The 15,682-nt window shown below is 37.8% G+C and overlaps 44 non-coding genes across 44 annotated transcripts; all 44 read left to right on the plus strand.

Moving 5' to 3' along the window:
* The first annotated feature begins 54 nt into the window (after positions 1 to 54).
* Positions 55 to 173, plus strand: LOC144570207 (5S ribosomal RNA). The gene has a single exon (XR_013516472.1). It is a non-coding gene; the product is annotated as a 5S ribosomal RNA (ribosomal RNA).
* Positions 174 to 412: 239 nt separating this feature from the next.
* LOC144570208 (5S ribosomal RNA) lies at positions 413 to 531 on the plus strand. The gene has a single exon (XR_013516473.1). It is a non-coding gene; the product is annotated as a 5S ribosomal RNA (ribosomal RNA).
* A 239-nt stretch (positions 532 to 770) lies between these two features.
* LOC144570583 (5S ribosomal RNA) lies at positions 771 to 889 on the plus strand. The gene has a single exon (XR_013516844.1). It is a non-coding gene; the product is annotated as a 5S ribosomal RNA (ribosomal RNA).
* A 239-nt stretch (positions 890 to 1,128) lies between these two features.
* On the plus strand, positions 1,129 to 1,247 carry LOC144570584 (5S ribosomal RNA). The gene has a single exon (XR_013516845.1). It is a non-coding gene; the product is annotated as a 5S ribosomal RNA (ribosomal RNA).
* Positions 1,248 to 1,486: 239 nt separating this feature from the next.
* Positions 1,487 to 1,605, plus strand: LOC144570209 (5S ribosomal RNA). The gene has a single exon (XR_013516474.1). It is a non-coding gene; the product is annotated as a 5S ribosomal RNA (ribosomal RNA).
* Positions 1,606 to 1,844: 239 nt separating this feature from the next.
* On the plus strand, positions 1,845 to 1,963 carry LOC144570210 (5S ribosomal RNA). Its single transcript, XR_013516476.1, has one exon. It is a non-coding gene; the product is annotated as a 5S ribosomal RNA (ribosomal RNA).
* A 239-nt stretch (positions 1,964 to 2,202) lies between these two features.
* On the plus strand, positions 2,203 to 2,321 carry LOC144570522 (5S ribosomal RNA). Its single transcript, XR_013516785.1, has one exon. It is a non-coding gene; the product is annotated as a 5S ribosomal RNA (ribosomal RNA).
* Positions 2,322 to 2,560: 239 nt separating this feature from the next.
* LOC144570211 (5S ribosomal RNA) lies at positions 2,561 to 2,679 on the plus strand. Its single transcript, XR_013516477.1, has one exon. It is a non-coding gene; the product is annotated as a 5S ribosomal RNA (ribosomal RNA).
* A 238-nt stretch (positions 2,680 to 2,917) lies between these two features.
* LOC144570212 (5S ribosomal RNA) lies at positions 2,918 to 3,036 on the plus strand. Its single transcript, XR_013516478.1, has one exon. It is a non-coding gene; the product is annotated as a 5S ribosomal RNA (ribosomal RNA).
* Positions 3,037 to 3,275: 239 nt separating this feature from the next.
* Positions 3,276 to 3,394, plus strand: LOC144570214 (5S ribosomal RNA). The gene has a single exon (XR_013516480.1). It is a non-coding gene; the product is annotated as a 5S ribosomal RNA (ribosomal RNA).
* A 239-nt stretch (positions 3,395 to 3,633) lies between these two features.
* LOC144570215 (5S ribosomal RNA) lies at positions 3,634 to 3,752 on the plus strand. The gene has a single exon (XR_013516482.1). It is a non-coding gene; the product is annotated as a 5S ribosomal RNA (ribosomal RNA).
* Positions 3,753 to 3,991: 239 nt separating this feature from the next.
* Positions 3,992 to 4,110, plus strand: LOC144570217 (5S ribosomal RNA). Its single transcript, XR_013516483.1, has one exon. It is a non-coding gene; the product is annotated as a 5S ribosomal RNA (ribosomal RNA).
* A 239-nt stretch (positions 4,111 to 4,349) lies between these two features.
* LOC144570218 (5S ribosomal RNA) lies at positions 4,350 to 4,468 on the plus strand. The gene has a single exon (XR_013516484.1). It is a non-coding gene; the product is annotated as a 5S ribosomal RNA (ribosomal RNA).
* A 239-nt stretch (positions 4,469 to 4,707) lies between these two features.
* Positions 4,708 to 4,826, plus strand: LOC144570219 (5S ribosomal RNA). The gene has a single exon (XR_013516485.1). It is a non-coding gene; the product is annotated as a 5S ribosomal RNA (ribosomal RNA).
* Positions 4,827 to 5,065: 239 nt separating this feature from the next.
* Positions 5,066 to 5,184, plus strand: LOC144570220 (5S ribosomal RNA). Its single transcript, XR_013516486.1, has one exon. It is a non-coding gene; the product is annotated as a 5S ribosomal RNA (ribosomal RNA).
* A 239-nt stretch (positions 5,185 to 5,423) lies between these two features.
* On the plus strand, positions 5,424 to 5,542 carry LOC144570221 (5S ribosomal RNA). The gene has a single exon (XR_013516488.1). It is a non-coding gene; the product is annotated as a 5S ribosomal RNA (ribosomal RNA).
* A 239-nt stretch (positions 5,543 to 5,781) lies between these two features.
* On the plus strand, positions 5,782 to 5,900 carry LOC144570523 (5S ribosomal RNA). Its single transcript, XR_013516786.1, has one exon. It is a non-coding gene; the product is annotated as a 5S ribosomal RNA (ribosomal RNA).
* Positions 5,901 to 6,139: 239 nt separating this feature from the next.
* On the plus strand, positions 6,140 to 6,258 carry LOC144570222 (5S ribosomal RNA). Its single transcript, XR_013516489.1, has one exon. It is a non-coding gene; the product is annotated as a 5S ribosomal RNA (ribosomal RNA).
* A 239-nt stretch (positions 6,259 to 6,497) lies between these two features.
* LOC144570223 (5S ribosomal RNA) lies at positions 6,498 to 6,616 on the plus strand. Its single transcript, XR_013516490.1, has one exon. It is a non-coding gene; the product is annotated as a 5S ribosomal RNA (ribosomal RNA).
* Positions 6,617 to 6,850: 234 nt separating this feature from the next.
* On the plus strand, positions 6,851 to 6,969 carry LOC144570224 (5S ribosomal RNA). Its single transcript, XR_013516491.1, has one exon. It is a non-coding gene; the product is annotated as a 5S ribosomal RNA (ribosomal RNA).
* Positions 6,970 to 7,208: 239 nt separating this feature from the next.
* Positions 7,209 to 7,327, plus strand: LOC144570226 (5S ribosomal RNA). The gene has a single exon (XR_013516494.1). It is a non-coding gene; the product is annotated as a 5S ribosomal RNA (ribosomal RNA).
* A 239-nt stretch (positions 7,328 to 7,566) lies between these two features.
* On the plus strand, positions 7,567 to 7,685 carry LOC144570227 (5S ribosomal RNA). Its single transcript, XR_013516495.1, has one exon. It is a non-coding gene; the product is annotated as a 5S ribosomal RNA (ribosomal RNA).
* A 239-nt stretch (positions 7,686 to 7,924) lies between these two features.
* On the plus strand, positions 7,925 to 8,043 carry LOC144570524 (5S ribosomal RNA). The gene has a single exon (XR_013516787.1). It is a non-coding gene; the product is annotated as a 5S ribosomal RNA (ribosomal RNA).
* Positions 8,044 to 8,282: 239 nt separating this feature from the next.
* Positions 8,283 to 8,401, plus strand: LOC144570228 (5S ribosomal RNA). Its single transcript, XR_013516496.1, has one exon. It is a non-coding gene; the product is annotated as a 5S ribosomal RNA (ribosomal RNA).
* A 239-nt stretch (positions 8,402 to 8,640) lies between these two features.
* On the plus strand, positions 8,641 to 8,759 carry LOC144570759 (5S ribosomal RNA). The gene has a single exon (XR_013517013.1). It is a non-coding gene; the product is annotated as a 5S ribosomal RNA (ribosomal RNA).
* A 239-nt stretch (positions 8,760 to 8,998) lies between these two features.
* Positions 8,999 to 9,117, plus strand: LOC144570229 (5S ribosomal RNA). The gene has a single exon (XR_013516497.1). It is a non-coding gene; the product is annotated as a 5S ribosomal RNA (ribosomal RNA).
* A 239-nt stretch (positions 9,118 to 9,356) lies between these two features.
* Positions 9,357 to 9,475, plus strand: LOC144570230 (5S ribosomal RNA). Its single transcript, XR_013516498.1, has one exon. It is a non-coding gene; the product is annotated as a 5S ribosomal RNA (ribosomal RNA).
* Positions 9,476 to 9,714: 239 nt separating this feature from the next.
* Positions 9,715 to 9,833, plus strand: LOC144570231 (5S ribosomal RNA). The gene has a single exon (XR_013516500.1). It is a non-coding gene; the product is annotated as a 5S ribosomal RNA (ribosomal RNA).
* A 239-nt stretch (positions 9,834 to 10,072) lies between these two features.
* Positions 10,073 to 10,191, plus strand: LOC144570232 (5S ribosomal RNA). The gene has a single exon (XR_013516501.1). It is a non-coding gene; the product is annotated as a 5S ribosomal RNA (ribosomal RNA).
* Positions 10,192 to 10,430: 239 nt separating this feature from the next.
* Positions 10,431 to 10,549, plus strand: LOC144570233 (5S ribosomal RNA). The gene has a single exon (XR_013516502.1). It is a non-coding gene; the product is annotated as a 5S ribosomal RNA (ribosomal RNA).
* A 239-nt stretch (positions 10,550 to 10,788) lies between these two features.
* LOC144570234 (5S ribosomal RNA) lies at positions 10,789 to 10,907 on the plus strand. Its single transcript, XR_013516503.1, has one exon. It is a non-coding gene; the product is annotated as a 5S ribosomal RNA (ribosomal RNA).
* Positions 10,908 to 11,146: 239 nt separating this feature from the next.
* Positions 11,147 to 11,265, plus strand: LOC144570235 (5S ribosomal RNA). Its single transcript, XR_013516504.1, has one exon. It is a non-coding gene; the product is annotated as a 5S ribosomal RNA (ribosomal RNA).
* A 239-nt stretch (positions 11,266 to 11,504) lies between these two features.
* LOC144570237 (5S ribosomal RNA) lies at positions 11,505 to 11,623 on the plus strand. The gene has a single exon (XR_013516507.1). It is a non-coding gene; the product is annotated as a 5S ribosomal RNA (ribosomal RNA).
* Positions 11,624 to 11,862: 239 nt separating this feature from the next.
* Positions 11,863 to 11,981, plus strand: LOC144570238 (5S ribosomal RNA). The gene has a single exon (XR_013516508.1). It is a non-coding gene; the product is annotated as a 5S ribosomal RNA (ribosomal RNA).
* A 239-nt stretch (positions 11,982 to 12,220) lies between these two features.
* LOC144570239 (5S ribosomal RNA) lies at positions 12,221 to 12,339 on the plus strand. Its single transcript, XR_013516509.1, has one exon. It is a non-coding gene; the product is annotated as a 5S ribosomal RNA (ribosomal RNA).
* Positions 12,340 to 12,577: 238 nt separating this feature from the next.
* Positions 12,578 to 12,696, plus strand: LOC144570240 (5S ribosomal RNA). Its single transcript, XR_013516510.1, has one exon. It is a non-coding gene; the product is annotated as a 5S ribosomal RNA (ribosomal RNA).
* Positions 12,697 to 12,935: 239 nt separating this feature from the next.
* On the plus strand, positions 12,936 to 13,054 carry LOC144570241 (5S ribosomal RNA). Its single transcript, XR_013516512.1, has one exon. It is a non-coding gene; the product is annotated as a 5S ribosomal RNA (ribosomal RNA).
* Positions 13,055 to 13,292: 238 nt separating this feature from the next.
* LOC144570242 (5S ribosomal RNA) lies at positions 13,293 to 13,411 on the plus strand. The gene has a single exon (XR_013516513.1). It is a non-coding gene; the product is annotated as a 5S ribosomal RNA (ribosomal RNA).
* A 239-nt stretch (positions 13,412 to 13,650) lies between these two features.
* On the plus strand, positions 13,651 to 13,769 carry LOC144570243 (5S ribosomal RNA). The gene has a single exon (XR_013516514.1). It is a non-coding gene; the product is annotated as a 5S ribosomal RNA (ribosomal RNA).
* Positions 13,770 to 14,008: 239 nt separating this feature from the next.
* On the plus strand, positions 14,009 to 14,127 carry LOC144570244 (5S ribosomal RNA). The gene has a single exon (XR_013516515.1). It is a non-coding gene; the product is annotated as a 5S ribosomal RNA (ribosomal RNA).
* Positions 14,128 to 14,366: 239 nt separating this feature from the next.
* LOC144570245 (5S ribosomal RNA) lies at positions 14,367 to 14,485 on the plus strand. Its single transcript, XR_013516516.1, has one exon. It is a non-coding gene; the product is annotated as a 5S ribosomal RNA (ribosomal RNA).
* Positions 14,486 to 14,724: 239 nt separating this feature from the next.
* LOC144570246 (5S ribosomal RNA) lies at positions 14,725 to 14,843 on the plus strand. The gene has a single exon (XR_013516518.1). It is a non-coding gene; the product is annotated as a 5S ribosomal RNA (ribosomal RNA).
* A 239-nt stretch (positions 14,844 to 15,082) lies between these two features.
* LOC144570248 (5S ribosomal RNA) lies at positions 15,083 to 15,201 on the plus strand. The gene has a single exon (XR_013516520.1). It is a non-coding gene; the product is annotated as a 5S ribosomal RNA (ribosomal RNA).
* A 239-nt stretch (positions 15,202 to 15,440) lies between these two features.
* On the plus strand, positions 15,441 to 15,559 carry LOC144570249 (5S ribosomal RNA). The gene has a single exon (XR_013516521.1). It is a non-coding gene; the product is annotated as a 5S ribosomal RNA (ribosomal RNA).
* Positions 15,560 to 15,682: the final 123 nt, after the last annotated feature.

A 15,682-nucleotide genomic window follows, 5' to 3' on the forward strand; every position in this document is an offset into this window, starting at 1 on the left:
AAATTAAAATAGTCGTTATTTGCGTTTAAGTAGAGGTTTGAGTCATTCTATAACGGATGCGATCATACCAGCACTAAAGCACCGGATCCCATCGGAACTCCGCAGTTAAGCGTGCTTGGGCAGGAGTAGTACTAGGATGGGTGACCTCCTGGGAAGTCCCTGTGTTGCATTCCTTTTTATTTTATTTTATTTTATTTTTTGTTGCCGCGCGTCGCACCCGCAAATGGCGTAATTCTGTATATGAGCGCACGAGGCGGTTGTCTCGGAGTTTTATCGAATTATGGAATTTTAACTTGTAAATTAAATTAAATTAAATTAAATTAGTTAGATAATTTTTGATGAAATTAAATCGGTTTTTAAATTAAAATAGTCGTTATTTGCGTTTAAGTAGAGGTTTGAGTCATTCTATAACGGATGCGATCATACCAGCACTAAAGCACCGGATCCCATCGGAACTCCGCAGTTAAGCGTGCTTGGGCAGGAGTAGTACTAGGATGGGTGACCTCCTGGGAAGTCCCTGTGTTGCATTCCTTTTTTTTTTATTTTATTTTATTTTTTGTTGCCGCGCGTCGCACCCGCAAATGGCGTAATTCTGTATATGAGCGCACGAGGCGGTTGTCTCGGAGATTTATCGAATTATGGAATTTTAACTTGTAAATTAAATTAAATTAAATTAAATTAGTTAGATAATTTTTGATGAAATTAAATCGGTTTTTAAATTAAAATAGTCGTTATTTGCGTTTAAGTAGAGGTTTGAGTCATTCTATAACGGATGCGATCATACCAGCACTAAAGCACCGGATCCCATCGGAACTCCGCAGTTAAGCGTGCTTGGGCAGGAGTAGTACTAGGAAGGGTGACCTCCTGGGAAGTCCCTGTGTTGCATTCCTTTTTATTTTATTTTATTTTATTTTTTGTTGCCGCGCGTCGCACCCGCAAATGGCGTAATTCTGTATATGAGCGCACGAGGCGGTTGTCTCGGAGTTTTATCGAATTATGGAATTTTAACTTGTAAATTAAATTAAATTAAATTAAATTAGTTAGATAATTTTTGATGAAATTAAATCGGTTTTTAAATTAAAATAGTCGTTATTTGCGTTTAAGTAGAGGTTTGAGTCATTCTATAACGGATGCGATCATACCAGCACTAAAGCACCGGATCCCATCGGAACTCCGCAGTTAAGCGTGCTTGGGCAGGAGTAGTACTAGGAAGGGTGACCTCCTGGGAAGTCCCTGTGTTGCATTCCTTTTTATTTTATTTTATTTTATTTTTTGTTGCCGCGCGTCGCACCCGCAAATGGCGTAATTCTGTATATGAGCGCACGAGGCGGTTGTCTCGGAGTTTTATCGAATTATGGAATTTTAACTTGTAAATTAAATTAAATTAAATTAAATTAGTTAGATAATTTTTGATGAAATTAAATCGGTTTTTAAATTAAAATAGTCGTTATTTGCGTTTAAGTAGAGGTTTGAGTCATTCTATAACGGATGCGATCATACCAGCACTAAAGCACCGGATCCCATCGGAACTCCGCAGTTAAGCGTGCTTGGGCAGGAGTAGTACTAGGATGGGTGACCTCCTGGGAAGTCCCTGTGTTGCATTCCTTTTTATTTTATTTTATTTTATTTTTTGTTGCCGCGCGTCGCACCCGCAAATGGCGTAATTCTGTATATGAGCGCACGAGGCGGTTGTCTCGGAGTTTTATCGAATTATGGAATTTTAACTTGTAAATTAAATTAAATTAAATTAAATTAGTTAGATAATTTTTGATGAAATTAAATCGGTTTTTAAATTAAAATAGTCGTTATTTGCGTTTAAGTAGAGGTTTGAGTCATTCTATAACGGATGCGATCATACCAGCACTAAAGCACCGGATCCCATCGGAACTCCGCAGTTAAGCGTGCTTGGGCAGGAGTAGTACTAGGATGGGTGACCTCCTGGGAAGTCCCTGTGTTGCATTCCTTTTTATTTTATTTTATTTTATTTTTTGTTGCCGCGCGTCGCACCCGCAAATGGCGTAATTCTGTATATGAGCGCACGAGGCGGTTGTCTCGGAGTTTTATCGAATTATGGAATTTTAACTTGTAAATTAAATTAAATTAAATTAAATTAGTTAGATAATTTTTGATGAAATTAAATCGGTTTTTAAATTAAAATAGTCGTTATTTGCGTTTAAGTAGAGGTTTGAGTCATTCTATAACGGATGCGATCATACCAGCACTAAAGCACCGGATCCCATCGGAACTCCGCAGTTAAGCGTGCTTGGGCAGGAGTGGTACTAGGATGGGTGACCTCCTGGGAAGTCCCTGTGTTGCATTCCTTTTTATTTTATTTTATTTTATTTTTTGTTGCCGCGCGTCGCACCCGCAAATGGCGTAATTCTGTATATGACCGCACGAGGCGGTTGTCTCGGAGTTTTATCGAATTATGGAATTTTAACTTGTAAATTAAATTAAATTAAATTAAATTAGTTAGATAATTTTTGATGAAATTAAATCGGTTTTTAAATTAAAATAGTCGTTATTTGCGTTTAAGTAGAGGTTTGAGTCATTCTATAACGGATGCGATCATACCAGCACTAAAGCACCGGATCCCATCGGAACTCCGCAGTTAAGCGTGCTTGGGCAGGAGTAGTACTAGGATGGGTGACCTCCTGGGAAGTCCCTGTGTTGCATTCCTTTTTTTTTATTTTATTTTATTTTTTGTTGCCGCGCGTCGCACCCGCAAATGGCGTAATTCTGTATATGAGCGCACGAGGCGGTTGTCTCGGAGTTTTATCGAATTATGGAATTTTAACTTGTAAATTAAATTAAATTAAATTAAATTAGTTAGATAATTTTTGATGAAATTAAATCGGTTTTTAAATTAAAATAGTCGTTATTTGCGTTTAAGTAGAGGTTTGAGTCATTCTATAACGGATGCGATCATACCAGCACTAAAGCACCGGATCCCATCGGAACTCCGCAGTTAAGCGTGCTTGGGCAGGAGTAGTACTAGGATGGGTGACCTCCTGGGAAGTCCCTGTGTTGCATTCCTTTTTATTTTATTTTATTTTATTTTTTGTTGCCGCGCGTCGCACCCGCAAATGGCGTAATTCTGTATATGAGCGCACGAGGCGGTTGTCTCGGAGTTTTATCGAATTATGGAATTTTAACTTGTAAATTAAATTAAATTAAATTAAATTAGTTAGATAATTTTTGATGAAATTAAATCGGTTTTTAAATTAAAATAGTCGTTATTTGCGTTTAAGTAGAGGTTTGAGTCATTCTATAACGGATGCGATCATACCAGCACTAAAGCACCGGATCCCATCGGAACTCCGCAGTTAAGCGTGCTTGGGCAGGAGTAGTACTAGGATGGGTGACCTCCTGGGAAGTCCCTGTGTTGCATTCCTTTTTATTTTATTTTATTTTATTTTTTGTTGCCGCGCGTCGCACCCGCAAATGGCGTAATTCTGTATATGAGCGCACGAGGCGGTTGTCTCGGAGTTTTATCGAATTATGGAATTTTAACTTGTAAATTAAATTAAATTAAATTAAATTAGTTAGATAATTTTTGATGAAATTAAATCGGTTTTTAAATTAAAATAGTCGTTATTTGCGTTTAAGTAGAGGTTTGAGTCATTCTATAACGGATGCGATCATACCAGCACTAAAGCACCGGATCCCATCGGAACTCCGCAGTTAAGCGTGCTTGGGCAGGAGTAGTACTAGGATGGGTGACCTCCTGGGAAGTCCCTGTGTTGCATTCCTTTTTATTTTATTTTATTTTATTTTTTGTTGCCGCGCGTCGCACCCGCAAATGGCGTAATTCTGTATATGAGCGCACGAGGCGGTTGTCTCGGAGTTTTATCGAATTATGGAATTTTAACTTGTAAATTAAATTAAATTAAATTAAATTAGTTAGATAATTTTTGATGAAATTAAATCGGTTTTTAAATTAAAATAGTCGTTATTTGCGTTTAAGTAGAGGTTTGAGTCATTCTATAACGGATGCGATCATACCAGCACTAAAGCACCGGATCCCATCGGAACTCCGCAGTTAAGCGTGCTTGGGCAGGAGTAGTACTAGGATGGGTGACCTCCTGGGAAGTCCCTGTGTTGCATTCCTTTTTATTTTATTTTATTTTATTTTTTGTTGCCGCGCGTCGCACCCGCAAATGGCGTAATTCTGTATATGAGCGCACGAGGCGGTTGTCTCGGAGTTTTATCGAATTATGGAATTTTAACTTGTAAATTAAATTAAATTAAATTAAATTAGTTAGATAATTTTTGATGAAATTAAATCGGTTTTTAAATTAAAATAGTCGTTATTTGCGTTTAAGTAGAGGTTTGAGTCATTCTATAACGGATGCGATCATACCAGCACTAAAGCACCGGATCCCATCGGAACTCCGCAGTTAAGCGTGCTTGGGCAGGAGTAGTACTAGGATGGGTGACCTCCTGGGAAGTCCCTGTGTTGCATTCCTTTTTATTTTATTTTATTTTATTTTTTGTTGCCGCGCGTCGCACCCGCAAATGGCGTAATTCTGTATATGAGCGCACGAGGCGGTTGTCTCGGAGTTTTATCGAATTATGGAATTTTAACTTGTAAATTAAATTAAATTAAATTAAATTAGTTAGATAATTTTTGATGAAATTAAATCGGTTTTTAAATTAAAATAGTCGTTATTTGCGTTTAAGTAGAGGTTTGAGTCATTCTATAACGGATGCGATCATACCAGCACTAAAGCACCGGATCCCATCGGAACTCCGCAGTTAAGCGTGCTTGGGCAGGAGTAGTACTAGGATGGGTGACCTCCTGGGAAGTCCCTGTGTTGCATTCCTTTTTATTTTATTTTATTTTATTTTTTGTTGCCGCGCGTCGCACCCGCAAATGGCGTAATTCTGTATATGAGCGCACGAGGCGGTTGTCTCGGAGTTTTATCGAATTATGGAATTTTAACTTGTAAATTAAATTAAATTAAATTAAATTAGTTAGATAATTTTTGATGAAATTAAATCGGTTTTTAAATTAAAATAGTCGTTATTTGCGTTTAAGTAGAGGTTTGAGTCATTCTATAACGGATGCGATCATACCAGCACTAAAGCACCGGATCCCATCGGAACTCCGCAGTTAAGCGTGCTTGGGCAGGAGTAGTACTAGGATGGGTGACCTCCTGGGAAGTCCCTGTGTTGCATTCCTTTTTATTTTATTTTATTTTATTTTTTGTTGCCGCGCGTCGCACCCGCAAATGGCGTAATTCTGTATATGAGCGCACGAGGCGGTTGTCTCGGAGTTTTATCGAATTATGGAATTTTAACTTGTAAATTAAATTAAATTAAATTAAATTAGTTAGATAATTTTTGATGAAATTAAATCGGTTTTTAAATTAAAATAGTCGTTATTTGCGTTTAAGTAGAGGTTTGAGTCATTCTATAACGGATGCGATCATACCAGCACTAAAGCACCGGATCCCATCGGAACTCCGCAGTTAAGCGTGCTTGGGCAGGAGTAGTACTAGGATGGGTGACCTCCTGGGAAGTCCCTGTGTTGCATTCCTTTTTATTTTATTTTATTTTATTTTTTGTTGCCGCGCGTCGCACCCGCAAATGGCGTAATTCTGTATATGAGCGCACGAGGCGGTTGTCTCAGAGTTTTATCGAATTATGGAATTTTAACTTGTAAATTAAATTAAATTAAATTAAATTAGTTAGATAATTTTTGATGAAATTAAATCGGTTTTTAAATTAAAATAGTCGTTATTTGCGTTTAAGTAGAGGTTTGAGTCATTCTATAACGGATGCGATCATACCAGCACTAAAGCACCGGATCCCATCGGAACTCCGCAGTTAAGCGTGCTTGGGCAGGAGTGGTACTAGGATGGGTGACCTCCTGGGAAGTCCCTGTGTTGCATTCCTTTTTATTTTATTTTATTTTATTTTTTGTTGCCGCGCGTCGCACCCGCAAATGGCGTAATTCTGTATATGAGCGCACGAGGCGGTTGTCTCGGAGTTTTATCGAATTATGGAATTTTAACTTGTAAATTAAATTAAATTAAATTAAATTAGTTAGATAATTTTTGATGAAATTAAATCGGTTTTTAAATTAAAATAGTCGTTATTTGCGTTTAAGTAGAGGTTTGAGTCATTCTATAACGGATGCGATCATACCAGCACTAAAGCACCGGATCCCATCGGAACTCCGCAGTTAAGCGTGCTTGGGCAGGAGTAGTACTAGGATGGGTGACCTCCTGGGAAGTCCCTGTGTTGCATTCCTTTTTATTTTATTTTATTTTATTTTTTGTTGCCGCGCGTCGCACCCGCAAATGGCGTAATTCTGTATATGAGCGCACGAGGCGGTTGTCTCGGAGTTTTATCGAATTATGGAATTTTAACTTGTAAATTAAATTAAATTAAATTAAATTAGTTAGATAATTTTTGATGAAATTAAATCGGTTTTTAAATTAAAATAGTCGTTATTTGCGTTTAAGTAGAGGTTTGAGTCATTCTATAACGGATGCGATCATACCAGCACTAAAGCACCGGATCCCATCGGAACTCCGCAGTTAAGCGTGCTTGGGCAGGAGTAGTACTAGGATGGGTGACCTCCTGGGAAGTCCCTGTGTTGCATTCCTTTTTATTTTATTTTATTTTATTTTTTGTTGCCGCGCGTCGCACCCGCAAATGGCGTAATTCTGTATATGAGCGCACGAGGCGGTTGTCTCGGAGTTTTATCGAATTATGGAATTTTAACTTGTAAATTAAATTAAATTAAATTAGTTAGATAATTTTTGATGAAATTAAATCGGTTTTTAAATTAAAATAGTCGTTATTTGCGTTTAAGTAGAGGTTTGAGTCATTCTATAACGGATGCGATCATACCAGCACTAAAGCACCGGATCCCATCGGAACTCCGCAGTTAAGCGTGCTTGGGCAGGAGTAGTACTAGGATGGGTGACCTCCTGGGAAGTCCCTGTGTTGCATTCCTTTTTATTTTATTTTATTTTATTTTTTGTTGCCGCGCGTCGCACCCGCAAATGGCGTAATTCTGTATATGAGCGCACGAGGCGGTTGTCTCGGAGTTTTATCGAATTATGGAATTTTAACTTGTAAATTAAATTAAATTAAATTAAATTAGTTAGATAATTTTTGATGAAATTAAATCGGTTTTTAAATTAAAATAGTCGTTATTTGCGTTTAAGTAGAGGTTTGAGTCATTCTATAACGGATGCGATCATACCAGCACTAAAGCACCGGATCCCATCGGAACTCCGCAGTTAAGCGTGCTTGGGCAGGAGTAGTACTAGGATGGGTGACCTCCTGGGAAGTCCCTGTGTTGCATTCCTTTTTATTTTATTTTATTTTATTTTTTGTTGCCGCGCGTCGCACCCGCAAATGGCGTAATTCTGTATATGAGCGCACGAGGCGGTTGTCTCGGAGTTTTATCGAATTATGGAATTTTAACTTGTAAATTAAATTAAATTAAATTAAATTAGTTAGATAATTTTTGATGAAATTAAATCGGTTTTTAAATTAAAATAGTCGTTATTTGCGTTTAAGTAGAGGTTTGAGTCATTCTATAACGGATGCGATCATACCAGCACTAAAGCACCGGATCCCATCGGAACTCCGCAGTTAAGCGTGCTTGGGCAGGAGTAGTACTAGGATGGGTGACCTCCTGGGAAGTCCCTGTGTTGCATTCCTTTTTATTTTATTTTATTTTATTTTTTGTTGCCGCGCGTCGCACCCGCAAATGGCGTAATTCTGTATATGAGCGCACGAGGCGGTTGTCTCAGAGTTTTATCGAATTATGGAATTTTAACTTGTAAATTAAATTAAATTAAATTAAATTAGTTAGATAATTTTTGATGAAATTAAATCGGTTTTTAAATTAAAATAGTCGTTATTTGCGTTTAAGTAGAGGTTTGAGTCATTCTATAACGGATGCGATCATACCAGCACTAAAGCACCGGATCCCATCGGAACTCCGCAGTTAAGCGTGCTTGGGCAGGAGTGGTACTAGGATGGGTGACCTCCTGGGAAGTCCCTGTGTTGCATTCCTTTTTATTTTATTTTATTTTATTTTTTGTTGCCGCGCGTCGCACCCGCAAATGGCGTAATTCTGTATATGAGCGCACGAGGCGGTTGTCTCGGAGTTTTATCGAATTATGGAATTTTAACTTGTAAATTAAATTAAATTAAATTAAATTAGTTAGATAATTTTTGATGAAATTAAATCGGTTTTTAAATTAAAATAGTCGTTATTTGCGTTTAAGTAGAGGTTTGAGTCATTCTATAACGGATGCGATCATACCAGCACTAAAGCACCGGATCCCATCGGAACTCCGCAGTTAAGCGTGCTTGGGCAGGAGTAGTACTAGGATGGGTGACCTCCTGGGAAGTCCCTGTGTTGCATTCCTTTTTATTTTATTTTATTTTATTTTTTGTTGCCGCGCGTCGCACCCGCAAATGGCGTAATTCTGTATATGAGCGCACGAGGCGGTTGTCTCGGAGTTTTATCGAATTATGGAATTTTAACTTGTAAATTAAATTAAATTAAATTAAATTAGTTAGATAATTTTTGATGAAATTAAATCGGTTTTTAAATTAAAATAGTCGTTATTTGCGTTTAAGTAGAGGTTTGAGTCATTCTATAACGGATGCGATCATACCAGCACTAAAGCACCGGATCCCATCGGAACTCCGCAGTTAAGCGTGGTTGGGCAGGAGTGGTACTAGGATGGGTGACCTCCTGGGAAGTCCCTGTGTTGCATTCCTTTTTATTTTATTTTATTTTATTTTTTGTTGCCGCGCGTCGCACCCGCAAATGGCGTAATTCTGTATATGAGCGCACGAGGCGGTTGTCTCGGAGTTTTATCGAATTATGGAATTTTAACTTGTAAATTAAATTAAATTAAATTAAATTAGTTAGATAATTTTTGATGAAATTAAATCGGTTTTTAAATTAAAATAGTCGTTATTTGCGTTTAAGTAGAGGTTTGAGTCATTCTATAACGGATGCGATCATACCAGCACTAAAGCACCGGATCCCATCGGAACTCCGCAGTTAAGCGTGCTTGGGCAGGAGTAGTACTAGGATGGGTGACCTCCTGGGAAGTCCCTGTGTTGCATTCCTTTTTATTTTATTTTATTTTATTTTTTGTTGCCGCGCGTCGCACCCGCAAATGGCGTAATTCTGTATATGAGCGCACGAGGCGGTTGTCTCGGAGTTTTATCGAATTATGGAATTTTAACTTGTAAATTAAATTAAATTAAATTAAATTAGTTAGATAATTTTTGATGAAATTAAATCGGTTTTTAAATTAAAATAGTCGTTATTTGCGTTTAAGTAGAGGTTTGAGTCATTCTATAACGGATGCGATCATACCAGCACTAAAGCACCGGATCCCATCGGAACTCCGCAGTTAAGCGTGCTTGGGCAGGAGTAGTACTAGGATGGGTGACCTCCTGGGAAGTCCCTGTGTTGCATTCCTTTTTATTTTATTTTATTTTATTTTTTGTTGCCGCGCGTCGCACCCGCAAATGGCGTAATTCTGTATATGAGCGCACGAGGCGGTTGTCTCGGAGTTTTATCGAATTATGGAATTTTAACTTGTAAATTAAATTAAATTAAATTAAATTAGTTAGATAATTTTTGATGAAATTAAATCGGTTTTTAAATTAAAATAGTCGTTATTTGCGTTTAAGTAGAGGTTTGAGTCATTCTATAACGGATGCGATCATACCAGCACTAAAGCACCGGATCCCATCGGAACTCCGCAGTTAAGCGTGCTTGGGCAGGAGTAGTACTAGGATGGGTGACCTCCTGGGAAGTCCCTGTGTTGCATTCCTTTTTATTTTATTTTATTTTATTTTTTGTTGCCGCGCGTCGCACCCGCAAATGGCGTAATTCTGTATATGAGCGCACGAGGCGGTTGTCTCGGAGTTTTATCGAATTATGGAATTTTAACTTGTAAATTAAATTAAATTAAATTAAATTAGTTAGATAATTTTTGATGAAATTAAATCGGTTTTTAAATTAAAATAGTCGTTATTTGCGTTTAAGTAGAGGTTTGAGTCATTCTATAACGGATGCGATCATACCAGCACTAAAGCACCGGATCCCATCGGAACTCCGCAGTTAAGCGTGCTTGGGCAGGAGTAGTACTAGGATGGGTGACCTCCTGGGAAGTCCCTGTGTTGCATTCCTTTTTATTTTATTTTATTTTATTTTTTGTTGCCGCGCGTCGCACCCGCAAATGGCGTAATTCTGTATATGAGCGCACGAGGCGGTTGTCTCGGAGTTTTATCGAATTATGGAATTTTAACTTGTAAATTAAATTAAATTAAATTAAATTAGTTAGATAATTTTTGATGAAATTAAATCGGTTTTTAAATTAAAATAGTCGTTATTTGCGTTTAAGTAGAGGTTTGAGTCATTCTATAACGGATGCGATCATACCAGCACTAAAGCACCGGATCCCATCGGAACTCCGCAGTTAAGCGTGCTTGGGCAGGAGTAGTACTAGGATGGGTGACCTCCTGGGAAGTCCCTGTGTTGCATTCCTTTTTATTTTATTTTATTTTATTTTTTGTTGCCGCGCGTCGCACCCGCAAATGGCGTAATTCTGTATATGAGCGCACGAGGCGGTTGTCTCGGAGTTTTATCGAATTATGGAATTTTAACTTGTAAATTAAATTAAATTAAATTAAATTAGTTAGATAATTTTTGATGAAATTAAATCGGTTTTTAAATTAAAATAGTCGTTATTTGCGTTTAAGTAGAGGTTTGAGTCATTCTATAACGGATGCGATCATACCAGCACTAAAGCACCGGATCCCATCGGAACTCCGCAGTTAAGCGTGCTTGGGCAGGAGTAGTACTAGGATGGGTGACCTCCTGGGAAGTCCCTGTGTTGCATTCCTTTTTATTTTATTTTATTTTATTTTTTGTTGCCGCGCGTCGCACCCGCAAATGGCGTAATTCTGTATATGAGCGCACGAGGCGGTTGTCTCGGAGTTTTATCGAATTATGGAATTTTAACTTGTAAATTAAATTAAATTAAATTAAATTAGTTAGATAATTTTTGATGAAATTAAATCGGTTTTTAAATTAAAATAGTCGTTATTTGCGTTTAAGTAGAGGTTTGAGTCATTCTATAACGGATGCGATCATACCAGCACTAAAGCACCGGATCCCATCGGAACTCCGCAGTTAAGCGTGCTTGGGCAGGAGTAGTACTAGGATGGGTGACCTCCTGGGAAGTCCCTGTGTTGCATTCCTTTTTATTTTATTTTATTTTATTTTTTGTTGCCGCGCGTCGCACCCGCAAATGGCGTAATTCTGTATATGAGCGCACGAGGCGGTTGTCTCGGAGTTTTATCGAATTATGGAATTTTAACTTGTAAATTAAATTAAATTAAATTAAATTAGTTAGATAATTTTTGATGAAATTAAATCGGTTTTTAAATTAAAATAGTCGTTATTTGCGTTTAAGTAGAGGTTTGAGTCATTCTATAACGGATGCGATCATACCAGCACTAAAGCACCGGATCCCATCGGAACTCCGCAGTTAAGCGTGCTTGGGCAGGAGTAGTACTAGGATGGGTGACCTCCTGGGAAGTCCCTGTGTTGCATTCCTTTTTATTTTATTTTATTTTATTTTTTGTTGCCGCGCGTCGCACCCGCAAATGGCGTAATTCTGTATATGAGCGCACGAGGCGGTTGTCTCGGAGTTTTATCGAATTATGGAATTTTAACTTGTAAATTAAATTAAATTAAATTAAATTAGTTAGATAATTTTTGATGAAATTAAATCGGTTTTTAAATTAAAATAGTCGTTATTTGCGTTTAAGTAGAGGTTTGAGTCATTCTATAACGGATGCGATCATACCAGCACTAAAGCACCGGATCCCATCGGAACTCCGCAGTTAAGCGTGCTTGGGCAGGAGTAGTACTAGGATGGGTGACCTCCTGGGAAGTCCCTGTGTTGCATTCCTTTTTATTTTATTTTATTTTATTTTTTGTTGCCGCGCGTCGCACCCGCAAATGGCGTAATTCTGTATATGAGCGCACGAGGCGGTTGTCTCGGAGTTTTATCGAATTATGGAATTTTAACTTGTAAATTAAATTAAATTAAATTAAATTAGTTAGATAATTTTTGATGAAATTAAATCGGTTTTTAAATTAAAATAGTCGTTATTTGCGTTTAAGTAGAGGTTTGAGTCATTCTATAACGGATGCGATCATACCAGCACTAAAGCACCGGATCCCATCGGAACTCCGCAGTTAAGCGTGCTTGGGCAGGAGTAGTACTAGGATGGGTGACCTCCTGGGAAGTCCCTGTGTTGCATTCCTTTTTATTTTATTTTATTTTATTTTTTGTTGCCGCGCGTCGCACCCGCAAATGGCGTAATTCTGTATATGAGCGCACGAGGCGGTTGTCTCGGAGTTTTATCGAATTATGGAATTTTAACTTGTAAATTAAATTAAATTAAATTAAATTAGTTAGATAATTTTTGATGAAATTAAATCGGTTTTTAAATTAAAATAGTCGTTATTTGCGTTTAAGTAGAGGTTGAGTCATTCTATAACGGATGCGATCATACCAGCACTAAAGCACCGGATCCCATCGGAACTCCGCAGTTAAGCGTGCTTGGGCAGGAGTAGTACTAGGATGGGTGACCTCCTGGGAAGTCCCTGTGTTGCATTCCTTTTTATTTTATTTTATTTTATTTTTTGTTGCCGCGCGTCGCACCCGCAAATGGCGTAATTCTGTATATGAGCGCACGAGGCGGTTGTCTCGGAGTTTTATCGAATTATGGAATTTTAACTTGTAAATTAAATTAAATTAAATTAAATTAGTTAGATAATTTTTGATGAAATTAAATCGGTTTTTAAATTAAAATAGTCGTTATTTGCGTTTAAGTAGAGGTTTGAGTCATTCTATAACGGATGCGATCATACCAGCACTAAAGCACCGGATCCCATCGGAACTCCGCAGTTAAGCGTGCTTGGGCAGGAGTAGTACTAGGATGGGTGACCTCCTGGGAAGTCCCTGTGTTGCATTCCTTTTTATTTTATTTTATTTTATTTTTGTTGCCGCGCGTCGCACCCGCAAATGGCGTAATTCTGTATATGAGCGCACGAGGCGGTTGTCTCGGAGTTTTATCGAATTATGGAATTTTAACTTGTAAATTAAATTAAATTAAATTAAATTAGTTAGATAATTTTTGATGAAATTAAATCGGTTTTTAAATTAAAATAGTCGTTATTTGCGTTTAAGTAGAGGTTTGAGTCATTCTATAACGGATGCGATCATACCAGCACTAAAGCACCGGATCCCATCGGAACTCCGCAGTTAAGCGTGCTTGGGCAGGAGTAGTACTAGGATGGGTGACCTCCTGGGAAGTCCCTGTGTTGCATTCCTTTTTATTTTATTTTATTTTATTTTTTGTTGCCGCGCGTCGCACCCGCAAATGGCGTAATTCTGTATATGAGCGCACGAGGCGGTTGTCTCGGAGTTTTATCGAATTATGGAATTTTAACTTGTAAATTAAATTAAATTAAATTAAATTAGTTAGATAATTTTTGATGAAATTAAATCGGTTTTTAAATTAAAATAGTCGTTATTTGCGTTTAAGTAGAGGTTTGAGTCATTCTATAACGGATGCGATCATACCAGCACTAAAGCACCGGATCCCATCGGAACTCCGCAGTTAAGCGTGCTTGGGCAGGAGTAGTACTAGGATGGGTGACCTCCTGGGAAGTCCCTGTGTTGCATTCCTTTTTATTTTATTTTATTTTATTTTTTGTTGCCGCGCGTCGCACCCGCAAATGGCGTAATTCTGTATATGAGCGCACGAGGCGGTTGTCTCGGAGTTTTATCGAATTATGGAATTTTAACTTGTAAATTAAATTAAATTAAATTAAATTAGTTAGATAATTTTTGATGAAATTAAATCGGTTTTTAAATTAAAATAGTCGTTATTTGCGTTTAAGTAGAGGTTTGAGTCATTCTATAACGGATGCGATCATACCAGCACTAAAGCACCGGATCCCATCGGAACTCCGCAGTTAAGCGTGCTTGGGCAGGAGTAGTACTAGGATGGGTGACCTCCTGGGAAGTCCCTGTGTTGCATTCCTTTTTATTTTATTTTATTTTATTTTTTGTTGCCGCGCGTCGCACCCGCAAATGGCGTAATTCTGTATATGAGCGCACGAGGCGGTTGTCTCGGAGTTTTATCGAATTATGGAATTTTAACTTGTAAATTAAATTAAATTAAATTAAATTAGTTAGATAATTTTTGATGAAATTAAATCGGTTTTTAAATTAAAATAGTCGTTATTTGCGTTTAAGTAGAGGTTTGAGTCATTCTATAACGGATGCGATCATACCAGCACTAAAGCACCGGATCCCATCGGAACTCCGCAGTTAAGCGTGCTTGGGCAGGAGTAGTACTAGGATGGGTGACCTCCTGGGAAGTCCCTGTGTTGCATTCCTTTTTATTTTATTTTATTTTATTTTTTGTTGCCGCGCGTCGCACCCGCAAATGGCGTAATTCTGTATATGAGCGCACGAGGCGGTTGTCTCGGAGTTTTATCGAATTATGGAATTTTAACTTGTAAATTAAATTAAATTAAATTAAATTAGTTAGATAATTTTTGATGAAATTAAATCGGTTTTTAAATTAAAATAGTCGTTATTTGCGTTTAAGTAGAGGTTTGAGTCATTCTATAACGGATGCGATCATACCAGCACTAAAGCACCGGATCCCATCGGAACTCCGCAGTTAAGCGTGCTTGGGCAGGAGTAGTACTAGGATGGGTGACCTCCTGGGAAGTCCCTGTGTTGCATTCCTTTTTATTTTATTTTATTTTATTTTTTGTTGCCGCGCGTCGCACCCGCAAATGGCGTAATTCTGTATATGAGCGCACGAGGCGGTTGTCTCGGAGTTTTATCGAATTATGGAATTTTAACTTGTAAATTAAATTAAATTAAATTAAATTAGTTAGATAATTTTTGATGAAATTAAATCGGTTTTTAAATTAAAATAGTCGTTATTTGCGTTTAAGTAGAGGTTTGAGTCATTCTATAACGGATGCGATCATACCAGCACTAAAGCACCGGATCCCATCGGAACTCCGCAGTTAAGCGTGCTTGGGCAGGAGTAGTACTAGGATGGGTGACCTCCTGGGAAGTCCCTGTGTTGCATTCCTTTTTATTTTATTTTATTTTATTTTTTGTTGCCGCGCGTCGCACCCGCAAATGGCGTAATTCTGTATATGAGCGCACGAGGCGGTTGTCTCGGAGTTTTATCGAATTATGGAATTTTAACTTGTAAATTAAATTAAATTAAATTAAATTAGTTAGATAATTTTTGATGAAATTAAATCGGTTTTTAAATTAAAATAGTCGTTATTTGCGTTTAAGTAGAGGTTTGAGTCATTCTATAACGGATGCGATCATACCAGCACTAAAGCACCGGATCCCATCGGAACTCCGCAGTTAAGCGTGCTTGGGCAGGAGTAGTACTAGGATGGGTGACCTCCTGGGAAGTCCCTGTGTTGCATTCCTTTTTATTTTATTTTATTTTATTTTTTGTTGCCGCGCGTCGCACCCGCAAATGGCGTAATTCTGTATATGAGCGCACGAGGCGGTTGTCTCGGAGTTTTATCGAATTATGGAATTTTAACTTG

This window comes from Carex rostrata, chromosome 18, assembly GCF_964058835.1.
Source record: "Carex rostrata chromosome 18, lpCarRost1.2, whole genome shotgun sequence".
NCBI classification, from domain to species: Eukaryota; Viridiplantae; Streptophyta; class Magnoliopsida; order Poales; family Cyperaceae; genus Carex; species Carex rostrata.